The following is a 13597-nucleotide window of genomic DNA, read 5'->3' on the forward strand; positions in this document are numbered from 1 at the left end:
CTTGACTATCACCTGCTGGGAATACAGCTTGTGAATTGCCTCTAGCACAGCCTTCCTGTCTGAGGGAGTTGTCGGTTAAGGCAGATTTGAGGAAACGGCGAGGGGGAGACGTCTCGAATTCCAGCTTGTACCCCTGAGATACTACTTGAAAGATCCAGGGATCCACCTGTGAGCGAGCCCACTGATCGCTGAAATTTTTGAGGCGGCCCCCCACCGTACCTGGCTCCGCCAGTGGAGCCCCACCGTCATGCGGCAGACTTGGATGAAGCGGGGGAGGGCCTTTGTTCTCGGGAACCAGCTGTGTGTTGCAGCTTTTTTCCCCTACCTCTGCCTCTGGGCAGAAAGGACCCGCCTTTTCCCCGCCTACTTTTCTGGGGCCGAAAGGACTGTACCTGATAATACGGCGCTCTCTTAGGCTGTGAGGGAACATGGGGCAAAAATGCTGACTTCCCAGCTGTTGCTGTGGAAACTATGTCCGAGAGACCATCCCTGAATAACTCCTCACCCTTATAAGGCAAAACTTCCATGTGCCTTTTAGAATCTGCATCCCCTGTCCACTGCCGAGTCCATAAGCCTCTCCTGGCAGAAATGGACATTGTACTTATTTTAGATGCCAGCCGGCAGATATCCCTCTGTGCATCTCTCATGTATAAGACTGAGTCTTTAATATTCTCTATGGTTAGCAATATAGTGTCCCTGTCTAGGGAGTCAATATTTTCCAACAGGGAGTCTGACCACGCAGCTGCAGCACTGCACATCCATGCTGAAGCAATAGCTGGTCTCAGTATAATGCCTGAGTGTGTATATACAGACTTCAGGATCGCCTCCTGCTTTCTATCAGCAGGCTCCTTTAGGGCGGCCGTATCCGGAGACGGTAGTGCCACCTTCTTTGACAAGCGTGTGAGCGCTTTATCCACCCTAGGGGGTGTCTCCCAACGTGACCTATCCTCTGGCGGGAAAGGGTACGCCATTAGTAACTTTTTAGAAATTACCAATTTTTTATCGGGGGAAGCCCACACTTCTTCACATACTTCATTTAATTATTCAGAAGGGGGAAAAACTACTGGTAGTTTTTTCTCCCCAAACATAATACCCTTTTTTTGTGGTACCTGGGGTAATATCAGAAATGTGTAATACATCTTTTATTGCCTCAATCATCTAACGAGTGGCCCTATTGGACATTACATTAGTCTCTTCGTTGTCGACACTAGTATCAGTATCCGTGTCGACATCTGTGGTAGCGGGCGTTTTAGAGCCCCTGATGGCCTTTGAGACGCTTGGGCAGGCACGAGCTGAGAAGCCGGCTGTCCCGCATTTGCCATGTCGTCAAATTTTTTATGTAAGGAGTCGACACTTGCACGTAATTCCTTCCATAAGTCCATCCACTCAGGTGTCCGCCCCGCAGGGGGTGACATCACATTTATAGGCATCTGCTCCGCCTCCACATAAACCTACTCATCAAACATGTCGACACAGCCGTACCGACACACCGCACACACACAGGGAATGCTCTGACAGAGGACAGGACCCCACAAAGCCCTTTGGGGAGACAGAGAGAGAGTATGCCAGCACACACCAGAGCGCTATATAATACAGGGACTAACTGAATTATATCCCCTTATAGCTGCTATAATACTTATACTGCGCCTAAATTTAGTGCCCCCCCTCTCTTTTTTACCCTTCTGTAGTGTAGACTGCAGGGGAGAGCCAGGGAGCTTCCTTCCAGCGGAGCTGTGAGCTAGAAATGGCGCCAGTGTGCTGAGGGAGATAGCCCCGCCCCTTTTTCGGCAGACTTCTCCAGCGTTTTTGAAACTCTGGCAGGGGTATTAATTTACACCTATATAGCCTCTGGGGCTATATATGGTGTAGATTTGCCAGCCAAGGTGTGTAATATTGCCCTCAGGGCGCCCCCCCCCCAGCGCCCTGCACCCATCAGTGACCGGAGTGTGAGGTGTACATGAGGAGCAATGGCGCACAGCTGCAGTGCTGTGCGCTACCTTGGTGAAGACTGAAGTCTTCTGCCGCCGATTTTCCGGACCATCTTCTTGCTTCTGGCTCTGTAAGGGGGACGGCGGCGCGGCTCCGGGAACGAACACCAAGGACGGGTCCTGTGTTCGATCCCTCTGGAGCTTATGGTGTCCAGTAGCCTAAGAAGCCCAATCCACTCTGCACGCAGGTGAGTTCGCTTCTTCTCCCCTTAGTCCCTCGTTGCAGTGAGCCTGTTGCCAGCAGGTCTCACTGTAAAATAAAAAACCTAAAATATACTTTCTTTCTAGGAGCTCAGGAGAGCCTCTAGTGTGCAACCAGCTCGGCCGGGCACAAGATTCTAACTGAGGTCTGGAGGAGGGTCATAGTGGGAGGAGCCAGTGCACACCAGGTAGTCCTAAAGCTTTCTTTAGATGTGCCCAGCCTCCTGCGGAGCCCATCTATACCCCCATGGTCCTTACGGAGTACCCAGCATCCACTAGGACGTCAGAGAAATATCTTTTATCTTGTATGCTGAAGTATAGAGCCTTCATCGTGTGATGAATTATCTGTGTAGCCTGTGAAGTGGATGCTTTATTTGTGTTTGGTTTCTCAGCTTGCTTTACTCTGAAAATCTGTAGGGGACATACCGTATGACGAGAGCTGCATTTGTAAAAAAAAAAAAATAAATTCAAGTTAAACCTAGACAATCTGCCTAGGTCAGAGAGGATAATACAGTTCATGCAAACAACATATGTATATGAGTATTGCTTACTGTAAATACAACCTCTTAACTTGCCGCTCTAAGACATGCTAACATCTAGCACCTTCACAGAGTTATACACTATTTATGACTGTAATCACAATACCTCTGAAAGTGATATCAAACTGACCCTCCAGAGACAGTACCCACATCAGTACTGAGGTCAAAAAAGAACCACTGACAATATTATAACAAAGTCAGTAATCAAAACTAGCAGTCAGTCATACATGTAATGTATAAATTAGACATATGAGCATATCATCAACTACAACACATTTCAAAGTATGTAGGGGTACATATTACTGAATTCTGTTCTATACAGACAATAATGTATTTAGAACGCAAAAGCGAAGAAAACCACAGTATGTACACAGACTCATATGCAACAGGCACTAAGCTTAACTATTCATACTGACAAGTAGATAGAATTGTAGTGCTGTATCGCCCGCACTCAGAGTGGGATACAGGGAGACTCACCTCACTTCCAGGCTCGATCAATACGTTAACAAACACTGAGTGGAACCAGACGCTACCAGTGTACACCGACGCTCCGGGATTACAGCGAACACAGACGCACTGTGCACACAAACGCTCCGGGACTATACAGATACAGTAACCGGGTCTCCACACGGTAGCGTTTTAGTGAACACAGAAGCAGCGGCCCAAGCTGCGACCGAGACCCCTCATGGCAGCGTCTGAGACACGCAGAAACTGGTCATGAACGGGAGAGGGGGGAGACCAGGAGAGAGTCTGACTGCCCACTGCTGACATCAACCCTAGGGATCGCAGCCTCATCCTAATCCTGGCGCCTATGATCCCTAAGGCATAGCGCTGGAGCACCCGTGGTGGCAGCGCATCAGCCATTGTTTGGTAGTCTCCTCCAATACAGTGCGGCTGTGTCCGTATTACCCTAGTAAGCGGCACCGATGCCTTACCTTCTCCCCGTGCTCTGGCCACAGCCTGGTAACGTCTGCTGGACCTGCTAGAATATCCAACACAGACGCTCGCCGAGACAGCACTTGTACCGTGGGTAAACGTTGTTGCGACCCAGCGGAGAGTTGTTGGAGCGACTCTTTCCAATATGCGTGTAAGATGCTGTTAAGAAAGATCGTTCAAAACATAGTAAGACTATAAAAATAAAATAATAAAGCTTAGGGCTGCCCAGAACAGCAGCCCTGTGACCATGGTCCGAGTCCTGCCGCACCAAATCAAAAACTGATTTGTCTCAGCTAGTGGGCGGGATATATGGACGAGCACGTTGCATCCTGGGAGGACTGAAAGCTTGTGATCGTTTGGTGCCAATCCGCTATCGCTCCATCATATCCCACTGTTATCCTGTGGATAACCTGTGGACCCTGCCGGAGTAATACCAAGGTAGATCCTGTGGACCCTGATAATAAGATTTTACTCACCGGTAAATCTATTTCTCGTAGTCCGTAGTGGATGCTGGGAACTCCGAAAGGACCATGGGGAATAGCGGCTCCGCAGGAGACTGGGCACAACTAAAGAAAGCTTTAGGTCACCTGGTGTGCACTGGCTCCTCCCACTATGACCCTCCTCCAAGCCTCAGTTAGGACACTGTGCTCGGACGAGCTGACATAATAAGGAAGGATTTTGAATCCCGGGTAAGACTCATACCAGTCACCAATCATACCAATCACACTGATATTATACCCAGTTTACAGTCTGAAAACAACTGAGCCTCTCAACAGATGGCTCAACAATAACCCTTTAGTTAACAATAACTATGTACAAGTATTGCAGACAATCCGCACTTGGGATGGGCGCCCAGCATCCACTACGGACTACGAGAAATAGATTTACCGGTGAGTAAAATCTTATTTTCTCTGACGTCCTAGTGGATGCTGGGAACTCCGAAAGGACCATGGGGATTATACCAAAGCTCCCAAACGGGAGTGGAATTGGCTTTTACTGATTTAGGATGCGGCAGTCCAGCCGCAGAATGCGCCAGCTGAATTGTGCTACAAATCCAGCGAGCAATAGTCTGCTTAGAAGCAGGAGCACCCAGTTTGTTGGGTGCATACAGGATAAACAGCGAGTCAGTTTTCCTGACTCCAGCCGTCCTGGAAACATACATTTTCAAGGCCCTGACTACGTCCAGTAACTTGGAATCCTCCAAGTCCCTAGTAGCCGCAGGCACTACAATAGGTAGGTTCAAGTGAAAAGCTGATACCACCTTAGGGAGAAACTGAGGACGAGTCCTCAATTCTGCCCTATCCATATGGAAAATCAGATAAGGGCTTTTACATGACAAAGTCGCCAATACTGATACACGCCTGGCCGAACCCAAGGCCAATAACATGACCACTTTCCACGTGAGATATTTTATATCCACGGTTTTTAGTGGCTCAAACCAATGTGATTTTAGGAAACTCAACACCACGTTGAGATCCCAAGGTGCCACTGCGGGCACAAAAGGGGGCTGAATATGCAGCACTCCTTTTACAAATGTCTGAACTTCAGGTAGTGAAGCTAGTTCTTTCTGGAAGAAAATCGACAGAGCCGAGATCTGTACCTTAATGGAGCCTAATTTCAGGCCCATAGTCACTCCTGCCTGTAGGAAGTGCAGAAATCGACCCAGTTTAAATTCTTCTGTTGGGGCCTTTCTGGCCTCGCACCAAGCAACATATTTCCACCATATGCGGTGATAATGTTTTGCAGTTACATCTTTCCTGGCTTTAATCAGCGTAGGAATTACTTCCTCCGGAATGCCCTTTTCCTTTAGGATCCAGCGTTCAACCGCCATGCCGTCAAACGCAGCCGCGGTAAGTCTTAGAACAGACAGGGCCCCTGCTGCAGCAGGTCCTGTCTGAGCGGCAGAGGCCATGGGTCCTCTGATATAATTTCTTGAAGTTCTGGGTACCAAGCCCTTCTTGGCCAATCCGGAAACACGAGTATCGTTCTTACTCCTTTCCTTCTCATTATTCTCCATACCTTTGGTATGAGAGGCAGAAGGGGGAACACATAACCCGACTGGTACACCCACGGTGTCACTAGAGCGTCCACCGCTATTGCCTGAGGGTCTCTTGACCTGGCGCAATATTTCTCTAGTTTTTTTGTTTAAGCGGGACGCTATCATGGCCACCTGTGGTCTTTCCCAACGGTTTATCAGTTGAAGGACTTCTGGATGAAGTCCGAACTCTCCCGGGTGGAGGTTGTGCCTGCTGAGGAAGTCTGCTTCCCAGTTATCCACTCCCGGAATGAACACTGCTGACAGTGCTAACACGTGATTTTTCGCCCATAGGAGAATCCTTGTGGCTTCTGTCATCGCCATCCTGCTTCTTGTGCCACCCTGTTGATTTACATGGGCGACTGCCGTGATGTTGTCTGATTGGAACAGTACCGACTGGATTTTGAAGCAGAGGCCTTGCCTGACACAGGGCATTGTAAATGGCCCTCAGCTCCAGAATATTTATGTGTAGGGAAGTCTCCTGACTTGACCAAAGTCCCTGGAAGTTTCTTCCGTGTGTGACTGCCCCCCAGCCTCAACGGCTGGCATTCATGGTCACCAGGACCTAGTCCTGTATGCCAAACCAGCGGCCCTCTTGAAGATGGGCACTCTGCAGCCACCACAGTAGAGATACCCCGGTCCTTGGAAACAGGGTTATCAGTCGATGCATCTGAAGATGCGATCCGGACCACTTGTCCAACGGGTCCCATTAAAAAGTTCTTGCATGGAACCTGCCGAATGGGATTGCTTTGTAGGAAGCTACCATTTGTCCCAGGACTCGCGTGCAATGATGCACCGATACCTGGTTTTGCTTCAGGAGGTCTCTGACTAGAGATGACCGCTCCTTGGCTTTCTCCTCCGGGACAAACACTTTTTTCTGGTCTTCCAGAACCATCTCCAGGAACAGCAGACGTGTCGTAGGAACCAGCTGTGACTTTGGAATGTTTAGAATCCAACCGTGCTGTTGTAGCACTTTCTGAGATAGTGCTACCCCGACTAACAACTGCTCCTTGGACCTCGTCTTTATAAGGAGATTGTCCAATTACGGGATAATTAAAACTCCCTTTTTTCGAAGGAGTATCATCATTTTGGCCATTACCTTGGTAAACACCCTCGGTGCCATGTACAGTCCAAACGGCAGTGTCCGGACTTGGTAATGGCAATCCTGTACCGCAAATCTGAGGTACTCCTGGTGAGGCTGGTAAATGGGGACATGCAGGTAAGCATCCTTAATGTCCAGGGATACCATGTAATCCCCCTCGTCCAGGCTTGCAATAACCGCCCTGAGCGATTCCATCTTGAACTTGAATTTTTTTATGTATGTGTTCAAGGATTTTTAATATAAAATGGGTCACACCGAACCATGCGGTTTCGGTACCCCAAACAGTGTAGATTAGTAACCCCGTCCTTGCTGAAGTAGGGGCATCTTGAGTATTACCTGCTGGGAATACAGCTTGTTAATTTGCCTCTAGCACAGCCTCCCTGCCTGAGGGAGTTGTCGGCAAGGCAGATTTGAGGAAACGGCGGGGGGGAGATATCTCGAATTCCAGCTTGTACCCCTGAAATACTACTTGAATGAAACAGGGATACACCCGTGAGCAAGCCCACTGATCGCTGACATTTTTCGAAGCGGCCCCCAACCGTACCTGGCTACACCTGTGGAGCCTCCGCGTCATGCTGTGGACTCAGAGGAAGCGGGAGAAGAATTTTGATTCTGGGAACAGGCTGACTGGTGCAGCTTTTTCCCTCTTCCCTTGTCTCTGTACAGAAAGGAAACGCCTTTGACCCGCTTGCTTTTCTGAAGCCGAAAGGACTGTACCTGATAATACAGTGCTTTCTTAGTCTGTGAGGAAACCTGAGGTAAAAATATTTCTTCCCAGCTGTTGCTGTGGGTACGAGGTCCCAGAGACCATCCCCAAATAATTCCTCACCCTTATAAGGCAAAATCTCTATGCGCCTTTTAAAGTCAGCATCACCTGTCCAGTGACAGGTCTCTAATATCCTCCTGACAGAATGGACATTACATTAATTTTGGATGCCAGCCGGCAAAATATCCTTCTGTGCATCCCTCATATATAAGACGACGTCTTTAATATGTTCTCATGTTAGCAAACTAGTATGTTTGACAGGGTCACCGACCACGCTGCAGCAGCACGCTCTGCAGGTTTCAGTCTTGTACCTGAGTGTGTAAATACAGACTTCAGGATAGCCTCCTGCTTTTTATCAACAGGTACCTTCAAAGTGGCCGTTCCTAAGACGGCAGTGCCACCTTTTGACAACCGTGTGAGCGCCTTATCCACCCTAGGGGATATCTCCCAGCGTAACTTATCCTCTGGCGGGAAAGGGTACGCCATCAGTAACTTTTTAGAAATTACCAGTTTCTTATCGGGGAAACCCACGCTTTTCACACACTTCATTCATTCATCTGATGGGGGAACAAAACACTGCCTGCTTTTTCTCCCCAAACATAAAACCCATATTTAGAGGTACTTGGGTTAATGTCAGAAATGTGTAACACATTTTTTATTGCCGGGATCAAATCACGGATGTTCCTAGTGGATTGTGTATATGTCTCAACCTTGTCGACACTGGAGTCAGACTCCGTGTCGACATCTGTGTCTGCCATCTGAGGGAGCGGGCATTTTTGAGCCCCTGATGGCCTTTGAGACGCCTGGGCAGGCGCGGGCTGAGAAGCCGGCTGTCCCACAGCTGTTACGTCATCCAGCCTTTTATGTAAGGAGTTGACACTGTCGGTTAATACCTTCCACCTATCCATCTACTCTGGTGTCGGCCCCACAGGGGGCGACATCACATTTATCGGCATCTGCTCCGTCACCACATAAGACTCCTCATCAAACATGTCGACACAGCCGTACCGACACACCGCACACACACAGGGAATGCTCTGACTGAGGACAGGACCCACAAAGCCCTTTGGGGAGACAGAGAGAGAGTATGCCAGCACACACTAGAGCGCTATATAATGTGGGGATTAACACTATAACTGAGTGAATTTCCCCCAATAGCTGCTTGTATATACAATATTGCGCCTAAATTTAGTGCCCCCCCTCTCTTTTTAACCCTTTGAGCCTGAAAACTACAGGGGAGAGCCTGGGGAGCTTTCTTCCAGCTGCACTGTGAAGAGAAAATGGCGCCAGCAGGGGTGTATCTTCGTATTGGCCAGGATGGCACTTGCCAGGGGCGCCGGCCAAGAAGGGGGCGCCACCTGGCAGTGCCACCCACGCCAGGGGATAGAATGACATAGTAGTTCTCACTGAGTACATCCCTTAGCAGTGCTCATCCACTGCGGGACTCTCAGAAGCATATTGCACTCTGACACTTTCTGTGACTACAGTCACAATGATGGTGAATATAGGCGGGGAGCAGGGCACTTCCAGGTATGGGGAGGCACCTCCTCTTCCTCATCCGCTCCCGCTCTCATTGGTCCAACGCGGTCTGTCACCAAACAGCAGCCACTACAATCAGTACCAGTCAGCAGTGCAGCATGAGCATACCTGTACATTTTCTGCAGTACCGTAGCTGCACTGCATGGTCAGTGTCCCTGCCCGCAACTGCCCCTCAGTGACCCTGCCCATACACTCCTGTAATTCCCTCTCAGTGTCCCTGCCCGCACCCTCCCCATAATTCCCTCTCTGTATCCCTGCCCGCACCCTCCCCGTAATTCCCTCTCAGTGTCCCTGCCCACATCCTAACAGTAATTCCCCCTCAGTGTCCCTGCCTGCACCCTCCCATAATTCCATCTCCCTGTCCCTGCCTGCACCCTCCCATAATTCCATCTCACTGTCCCTGCCTGCACCCTCCTTGTAATTACCACTCAGTATCCCTGTCCATACCCTCCCCATAATTCCCTCTCAGTGTCCCTACCGGCACCCTAACCGTAATTCTCCCTCAGTGTCCCTGCCTGCACACTTCTCATAATTCCCCCTCAGTCTCCCTGCCTGCACCCTCCCCATAATTCCATCTCAGTGTCCCTGCCCGCACCCTCCGCCTGCATCCTCCCTGTAATTCTCCCTCAGTGTTCCCGACCTCAGCCTCCCCCCTCAATGCCCGTGCCCGCACACTCCTGTAATTGCCCCTCAGTGTCCTTGACCTCAGCCTCCCTGTAGCCCCTCCCTCTCATTTTCCATACCCGAACCCTCCCTGTAATTCTCCCTCAGTGTTCCTGACCTCAGTCTCCCTGTAGCCCCTCCCTCTCATTTTCCATACCCGAACCCTCCCTGTAATTGCCCCTCAGTGTCCTTGACCTCAGCCTCCCTGTAGCCCCTCCCTCCATTTTCCATACCCGAACCCTCCCTGTAATTCTCCCTCAGTGTTCCTGACCTCAGTCTCCCTGTGACTCCCCCCCTCAGTGTTCCTGCCCACACCCTGCTGTAACTCGACCTCAGTGTCCCTGCCCGTACCCTCCCCGTAATTTCCCCTCAGTGTCCCTGCCCACACACTCCCTGTAATTGCCCCTCAGTGTCCCTGACCTCAGCTTCCCTGTAAGCCCTCAACCTCATTGTCCCTACCCGCACCCTCCCTGTAATTTTCCCTCCGTGTCCCTGACCTCAGCCCATCTGTACCTCCGCACTCTGTGTCCCTGGGTGGGGGAGGTGGAGGGCGCTAGTTCCTTACTTTGCCAGGGGCGCTCAGACCCCTAGATACACCCCTGGGCGCCAGTGTGTCTGAGGGAGATAGCTCCGCCCCTTTTTCGCTGACTTTTCTCCCGTTTTTTTATGGATTCTGGCAGGGGTATTTACCACATATATAGCCTCTGGGGCTATATATTGTGGTATTTTTGCCAGCCAAGGTGTTTTTATTGCTTCTCAGGGCGCCCCCCCCCAGCGCACTGCACCCTCAGTGACCGGAGTGTGAAGTGTGTATGAGGAGCAATGGCGCACAGCTGCAGTGCTGTGCGCTACCTTGGTGAAGACTGATGTCTTCTGCCGCCGATTTTCCGGACCTCTTCTTGCTTCTGGCTCTGTAAGGGGGACGGCGGCGCGGCTCCGGGAATGAACACCAAGGCCAGTTCCATGCGGTCGATCCCTCTGGAGCTAATGGTGTCCAGTAGCCTAAGAAGCCCAAGCTGGCTGCAAGCAGGCAGGTTCGCTTCTTCTCCCCTTAGTCCCTCGCTGCAGTGAGCCTGTTGCCAGCAGGTCGCACTGAAAATAAAAAACCTAATTTTATACTTTCTTTCTAGAAGCTCAGGAGAGCCCCTAGTGTGCATCCAACCTCGGCCGGGCACAAAATCTAACTGAGGCTTGGAGGAGGGTCATAGTGGGAGGAGCCAGTGCACACCAGGTGACCTAAAGCTTTCTTTAGTTGTGCCCAGTCTCCTGCGGAGCCGCTATTCCCCATGGTCCTTTCGGAGTTCCCAGCATCCACTAGGACGTCAGAGAAATAGAAATATTTGTTAACAAACAAAGGGAAGAAAGAAGTAGTGTTTACAATAAGACAGCTGTATATAATGTCACTATGTGGGAGCTCTACACTTACTTATACCACTTGTATTGACTACATCACTCACCTAAACATGATATACACGTACGGACCGTACATCATACACACACTGCAGGGTCACTACATCTCATGTGCTCCTATTGTGAGGGGAGTGTACATCATACAGACACTGCAGGGTCACTACATCTCATGTGCTCCTATTGTGAGGGGACCGTACATCATACAGATGCTGCACGGTCACTGCATCTCATGTGCTCCTATTGTGAGGGGACCGTACATCATACAGACACTGCAGGGTCACTACATCTCATGTGCTCCTATTGTGAGGGGAGTGTACATCATACAGACACTGCAGGGTCACTGCATCTCATGTGCTCCTATTGTGAGGGGACCGTACATCATACAGATGCTGCACGGTCACTGCATCTCATGTGCTCCTATTGTGAGGGGACCGTACATCATACAGACACTGCAGGGTCACTGCATCTCATGTGCTCCTATTGTGAGGGGACCGTACATCATACAGACACTGCAGGGTCACTACATCTCATGTGCTCCTATTGTGAAAGCCACTCCTCCTGTTCCCACTCCCCTAGGCGTTCATGCAGGATCTGGCGCAACAAACCTCCGACCAGTGGGAGCCTCTGCCGCATAAAGTCAGCAGCAACGCTGGCTACCAGTAAATTCCCTGTGTACTGCGCTCCCCTGGCCCGCCGCCTCCCTCCGCCCCCATGTGCTCAGCTGTGCAGTGTACAGAGGGAGCGTCGAGTAAGAAGCCGGCATCAGCGCCGAAAGAAGGGGAAATCATGTAATTGGCTGCCTACACACTGCACTACAGTACACTATATTAAACTACTGTACACTACATTACACTCTAAGGGCAGGGAGGGATGTAAAGGGCTCTACCTGGCGTAATGTGTGTAAGTGGCGCTACTGTGCGGCGTGATTTGAATAATGGAGACTACTGTGCGGCGTAATTTGAATAATGGAGACTACTGTGCAAGGTAATATGACATGATATTATTTTGTAGCTAAGCCTCTTACCCATGAAGCCACGCCCCTACATTTTGGCCACGTTCAATCCCCTATTGGAGCCACAGTCATATATATATATATATATATATATATATATTCAGCCTTAATATAAGAGCACGACCGTGCCCTTATAATATATAGAGGGTAATGCCTGCGCTCACTGATATACAGGGGGGGGGGGCAAATATGTAGCAGGCGATATACAAGGGGGTATATGTGTTACAGGTAATATACAGGACACTACATGCCTCTCCCCCTGTATAATAATTATAACAACAGGACACTACAGGCTGCTCCTCCTGTATAAATATAACAACAGGAAACTACAGGACACTCCGCCTGTATAATAATGACAGGACACCACAGGCTGCTCCACCTGTATACTAGGACCAGTTACCTGCTTTTGCGGACGACTGACTCCCGCTCGAGGGAAACCCGGAAGTTGCTGCGAAAGAAAAAAACTATCTTCCTGTGTGTGGAACGCAGAGGCCGGAAGTGGGATGGAACGCACAGGCCGAAAGTGAGGTGTGATTGGCAGGGGAACACAAGCTGCTTCCTCCTCAGTGACCGGCCACACTGACGTTCATATCCCCGCCCCCGGCCCCTCCTCCAGCCCCGCCCCCGGCCTCAGCACAGGGAGAGGGCGCGGGTCCCGCACATGGCAGTGTGACAGGCGCTGGGGGCAGGCAGGGAGGTGTGAGAGAGGGCGGGTACCCGTGCAGCTGCTGCAGGACACAGAGCAAGGGCTGCATAGGTGCAATGCTTTCTGTGTGTATATCCAGAGATAGATGTACAGGGCGCCGGCACATCTGCAGCGCAGCCTCATGTGGGGGAGGGGGAGCGCTGCTCTCATGGTGCCAGGGTGGTCTGTCATCATGAACCGGCCGTCTGTGCGTCATGCCGGGGCTTCTATGGAGCATATGTGCCTTGTTCTGGGACGTCTGTGCCTCATGTCCACGCGTCATTCTGAGGCGTGTGTGCCTCGTGCCGGGGTATCTGTGCTTCGTGAGCAGTCAGCGGCTCTTTCGCTCATGCCTGACTGTCTCTCTCTTATAGACTTGACTCGTCCCTCATGTACTCTTCCTTCCAGTTCCATGGGTGAAACATGAAACCAGGCTCCAGCACTCAGATTTGGGGCATGCATTTGGGATGTTGGCCATTTCATCCTTAGATGTCCGATTTTCCTGCAGCCCGCGGCCATATTGCGGCTTCAATGGTGTTATGAGTTGCTACCAAAATCATGAGGTTACAGAACCCACTTGGCGAGTGCTTCGCCTATAACAGGACACTTTCATGGAATTTATATATACTGGTCTGCTAGCTTGGCTTCTGCTTTCAAAGTGGGTGGTTCCTGGTCTAGCATCCTCTGCTTCATCTCTGGAGGGCACCCGCTGTAGAACTGC

At 50.5% G+C, this 13597-nt stretch overlaps 1 protein-coding gene across 1 annotated transcript in view; it reads right to left on the bottom strand.

Moving 5' to 3' along the window:
* The window catches only part of LOC135057131 (zinc finger protein 84-like), a 238068-nt gene extending 225373 nt beyond the window's left edge, over positions 1–12695 (bottom strand). The window contains exon 1 of the mRNA XM_063963027.1: positions 12592–12695. The gene's annotated coding sequence lies outside the window, so the exon portion shown is untranslated. The remainder of the gene's footprint in view (positions 1–12591) is intronic.
* Positions 12696–13597: the final 902 nt, after the last annotated feature.

Source organism: Pseudophryne corroboree, chromosome 3, assembly GCF_028390025.1.
Source record: "Pseudophryne corroboree isolate aPseCor3 chromosome 3, aPseCor3.hap2, whole genome shotgun sequence".
Lineage (NCBI taxonomy): Eukaryota > Metazoa > Chordata > Amphibia > Anura > Myobatrachidae > Pseudophryne > Pseudophryne corroboree.